Source organism: Adiantum capillus-veneris, chromosome 4, assembly GCF_014529385.1.
Source record: "Adiantum capillus-veneris isolate H3 chromosome 4, ASM1452938v2, whole genome shotgun sequence".
Lineage (NCBI taxonomy): Eukaryota > Viridiplantae > Streptophyta > Polypodiopsida > Polypodiales > Pteridaceae > Adiantum > Adiantum capillus-veneris.
Window position 1 is genome coordinate 105,946,969 of NC_140934.1, and position 5,774 is coordinate 105,952,742.

Genomic DNA, 5,774 nt, shown 5'->3' on the forward strand with positions numbered 1-5,774 from the left:
CTTTGAAATATCCATTAATGTATAAACCGGTGGTTGATCTTTAAAAATTGAACAAGCATTGTTGTGCTATTGTAAGGAGGAAATCGTGGTCCTCATGGATTTAAGTTCTGAATTTGTGTGTGTGTGTGTGTGTGTGTGTGTGTGTGTATGTGAATTTGTGTGTGTGTGTGTGTGTGTGTTGAGGGGGGGGGGAGAGGGAATATTACAAGTATAATGGAAGTGGAGGCCGATGCTTAGAAAGCAATGGTAACCAGTGGGGAAAGCCTCTTTGGAAGGTTTCTCTATTTGATCAGATTCTCATATTGCCTTTCATTTTAATTTGTCCATATTTAGATTCAGACTTTCATTACGGGAAGTTTGAGGTCTCAAATTTGCCTCTAAGAAATGGTAGAGAGAGAAAATACTTTTTATATTTGAAAAAATGAGCGGACGGATGTTACTTTTCAGAGCCCCACATGTAGTGTTGTTTTCAAATCTCTTGAGAATATGTCCCTTTTCCAAAAATTCTCCCTCCCAATGAACCATTTTTCTCTTTTGGTCCCAATTTTAATTTTTTCTCTGCTCATTTTTTCCTCTCTACACTTTTCTATGCATCTTTCCTTGCACCATATCCAAATCATCATATATTCTGCATCATCTCCATTGATCCTAATGAAAGAGGTATCTACCATCTCCATGTCGAGTTGGAAGGTGAATATATATTCCCCTCTCCGAAAAAGAAATAGGCTTTGTGAAACTCCTCCTCCTTCCATAGAAGCATTGAGATTGGAACAAAAGGAGCACATTGATCTATAAATAGATGGTAGATTGTATCCCATAGACCTCATCACCAAATGCACCCTACCATTCTTCAATTGTTCTTCATTCATGAGATTTGTAGGAGATGGTATGAAAGGGCTATTAAGCTATATACAAAACCTTGCAGCAGAGAGGGACATTCTTAAGCTAAAAAACCATTTACTACTACAGTTCAAGGATTCTCTTAGTCATCCATTTCAAGAAATCAATGAGAAGGTAAAGAACCTCCAATCATTATTGAATATAGTCAGAAGAAAGAAGAAAAATCTTGGACTTAAACAAAGAAAACGGAAGTTGAAGAATATTGAGAGTCTGAAGTGAGGAGGTGGAGGCTGTTCTAGCAGAAGAATCAAAGCAATAAAGTAAAATTGTTTTTTATTAAAAAATTGATATCTGTTTTGCAAGTAATTGGTATCTTTGGGTGCTGTAGTCTTTTCTTGTGTTTATTAGTAGGTCCTTGGTTCAGCCAGAGACTGCTCACAAGGAAACACGAGAGGTTCTTCACAATCATTTTGTGAAGAGATTCCACCTATTCTTGTTGGCAACCTATTGAATGAAAAAACAATTAGGGTTGCTAGGACGAAAGGCATCAATGGTTTTTTGTGAAGCTCTACTTTGGACAAAGATGAAGTTCAAGGAACTTTGGACAAAGTCAAAATTAGGTTATCGAAAGCTATTCAAGCTCAGCAATAGAAACAAGAAGCAATCAAGAGTAAGGGGGCCTTGCTTTCAAAGCCACCAGTTGTTCAACCATCAGGCTCAGAATTGATTCCAAGGTCATGGAGATGCTTGGAATGGCACATGGAGGGACCTAATGACATCAAAGTACATATAAAATGTGTCAAGCTATTTTAGATATTCCTCTTTCAAATGTCCACCTCTGCAAATTGCATGCACTTTGTAGAATCATTAAGAAATTTGTGCACCTATATATAGGGTTTTCTTGGAAACTATAATCTTTATCAGCGAGAAAAACTGCCATAAAAAGCATTGTGAGGGTATGGTATGATATTGGACTTCATGGGGGGAATGTTGTGCTTGAGTCAGACCCCAAGAAATCATCTGGTGGAAATAGTGTCCCTAGGAAAGCTCCTATTGGTGGGATGAAGGCAAGAAAATTCTTGAGATTTCATGGAAAGTTTGGAAGGGGTGAATCTAAAGTTCAATACAACCAATGGAAGGCTATGCACAGTGCTATGAAGGACCATGGGGGTGATGATGGGGAAAGAAATGAGAAGGCAGAAGTGTGGGAAGCTCTGGATGCAGTCTTTTCTTACTACAACAAAAGTCAGTGAGGAAAGAAGGACCTCTCTAACTTTAAGAAGAGTTGAACAAATTTAAAAAATCTATGACAAGTGCTTGGAGCTCAGAGCACTTCACACACTACATGGTAATAACTACAAATTTTGATTCTACTAATCTGCTTCAATACTTGCATAAGTTGCTAAATAGATTATCTTTGGTTTTTTTTTGCAACACATTATCTACAATCACACTCCATGGTTTGTAAAGAAATATGGAAGCCTGTCAATCTGGTCTACTCAACGTATGGAGAAGTCCCAATATTAGGCAAGAACCAAGTTTTTCAAAGACACATGACATGCTGAAGGAGCTCAAAAAGCTAATGGCTTGCTTGAGATATTCTAGTGGTTTTACAGACAATTGTGGCTTAGAACAAGATTACAAGAGAACAGAAAGCTAATAGGACAACTTTGATATTGTTGCAGCTATACATAGGAGTATACAAAAAATGAAGGATGCATACAGTAGACCATCTGCAAGTCAGAGGTTTTTACAATGGCTTTCCACTGGAGAGAGGCAAGGAAGAAAATGGAGAATAATACAAGGACCAGTTATGGTTGCTTGTGCCAACATCAGGCTTTTCATTTTTCCCCCTCCACTTCAAGTACTCCTGCTTCTTGTAACCCTGCAAATGCTGGCAAGCCACCAAAAGAGGCAAGGATATAACTTGCCATTGTGCCAAAGTATGCACTTCTTGAGCCCATAAATCTTGGAGCAACTCCAGCAACTCTAATGGCTTCTTGAGTCTCAAGAAGTATGATCTTGTCCAATCCAAATCCTATTGGATGTGAACCTACCACCCTTGATAGAGCCACTAGTGCAAGTATGGGGAGAGTGGGTGATTGGGAAAGCTTCCTATGGTAGGTAGACCAAACTCTGATCCCTCTTTAGATCCAAAGGTCAGGAGCCCTTCCCTCTCCCTAGAAACTTGTCAAGATCTACAATATCAATCTGTACAAAAAAACATATCAAATCGGTTAATAGAAATGAAGTTTCAGTGAAGTATCAATATCCTAAATAATGTACCATTTTACCTCAGGGTTTTCATCATCTTCAAAAATGTCCTGTTTCCAAAGGTCAATGGAAAATATTAGTTTATTCTCTATACTCTCCCTTGAAACTTCTTTGCCCATGTGTTGAATCTTCAATATTTTTGAATTTATTGGAACTCCTCATCTGTGGGTAACCCTTGTTCTCCATAGCTTTGAACAATATCTAGTGCATATCCCCCACATGGGATAATCAATAAAATTCTTAGATTCTCTTTCAAGTAATGATAATGGACATGGTGTATTGTAGTCCACAAAGCCTTTATCATGCTCTACCCACTCTGCCAAAATAGCAAGGTAGTAGTCCTCTCTTAGATCAAAGAGGTTTTGTATATCATGTAGGAGCAAATATTTATTTTGTAGGTGGGCATGGTTACTATGTAGATCAAGGGATCAAGCTCTTTCTCTAGAATATAGATGGGGTCCTCCACCTTAGTGATATTCCTTGCCTTGAACTCTACAACATCCATCTCTTTGCTTTCAAGCCTCCTCATCTTCTCTCTGAAATCTTTAGGTGTCTCCTTTACATCTTGAACGTTCACAACTACTCTATTTTGCGGAGATTTGGACTCTCCCTCCTCTCATAGAATAAGAGTCAAAAAGAGAAAAAAGAGAATATGTTCAACCACAATCTTGCATCCATGCCTTCCATGCCACTGACAGGGGTTTGGTACATTCTTCCAATCATCTTGGAGTAGTGCCAACTTTTTTGAGCCCGTGTGTGGTGTTAAGCTACCTGCTTTAAAAATATCATTGAAGTGCAGAAAGTTGTCAATCTTGTGCCCCTGGTAATGTCAGAAAAAACCTTATAATAGTCAATAATTTCATTGCTAAAGCCTTGCAAAAAACCTTTCATATCAAAAGGAACATTGAACATTTCTTTCACATAGGCAAACTTTAACAATTGCTTCACTCGATATAAAAAGTCCATCAACCTATCATCATATAATTCTTTAACTTCTCTAAACTTTTCCTTGAAGCCTTTTTTGCAGAAGGAGGAAAAAAATAAATTAAAAATATCACATACTTGGAAAAAAGGTTGATAACATTGAGTCTTTAATTATCATGATAATATGTCGCCTATGTGAAAAAATAGAGTACCCGGAAGGCTGTCCGCTTGCTCTATTTTTGTATAGAGGCAACGCAACCATATCTTTTCCTCTCTATGCAAAAATAGAGCACTCGGTGAACGTATTTCCATGTTCTCTATTTTTGCATAGAGGCAACGCAACACATTGGAAATTTCATATATCATGTCTTCAAGTAAAAACATTCCATATAGCATATAATGTTGCTTCTACTAAAAAACAAAGCACTCAAATAGATGTCTAGGTGCTCCTTGTTTTGCATAGAGATGACATAACATTTTGATGTATATAGATATACATTTTATATACGATGTCGTATCGTCTCTATGCAAAGATAGAGCACTGTTAGGAATTTATTGGCCAAATATGTGCATTGATGTTCATATGTACATTATTAAGTTGTGCATCCTGGAGGTCTAAAAACAGCGGTAGAACATACAACACTGTTTCAAGTAACAATTTCACCAAAATGGAGCCAATATATAATTGACTACCTAACAACGAGGAAGTTTCTTGAAAATACCTCTAGAGCACGACAAAGAGCCATAGAAAAAGAGGTTCAAGAGTTTGGACTAATGGAGAATCAAATGTATAAGAGAGGAAAGGAAAATTAACTCAGGATATGTATGACCAAAAGCATGTATTTACCATTCCTAGAGCAAGCACATGAAGGACTCAATGGAGGCCATTTTTCAGGGGATAAGACGGTAAAAATTATCTTAACCACTCAAAAATGTGGACAGGCTAAAGCTACAAATAAAACTGTATGCACTGTCTTGACCAAAATAATATCAAATTCAAGAGCAGATTTGGACCAATAGTTGCACTCTACATTGTGGGCTTATAGGGTAGCCTACAAAATATCTATTGGAACAACACCATACAACATGGTATTTGTTGTTAATGTTGTCTTTCCTATGTAATGCTTGATCCCAACACTAAGAGTGGCTCAACAACTTGACTAGACATGCCATGAGTTATCTTCGCTTGATGACCTAGAGAAACTAGATAAGCTTCGCTTGAAAGATGTGGCTTCTATCTACGCTCATAAAAGAAGACTTTTTGATAAGCATGTATGCTTGAGAGGGTTTAAAACAAGAGACTATGTCCTGGTTTATACATTGGAACAACATGCAAAAAAACTTAAAAAGCGAGGGATGGGACCCTTGTTGATCACCAATATATCACCAAGTGGGGCTGTCAAGCTTGCTACATTGGATGGTGAAGAAATTCCTAATTGGATTAGTTACTTTTGGCTTAAAAAGTATCATCTATCACTATCCCACAACATGCTTCAACAAATACATGCGAAAAAGAAACGATCTCAAGAAAAGCAGCACATAGTCAAAGAATCTCTAGACAAAGCCAAGGAGCACATGGCAAAATGGAAGCTTCTACAATAACAATAGTAGCCAGGACAACCACTACGAATCAATTTAATCAAAGTGACAAATTTTGAAGAGAAGCATACACTGGATCCGACAATAAAAATCAATCTTGGAGGCAATCAAGTAGAGGCCAATGCAATCCTAGATTT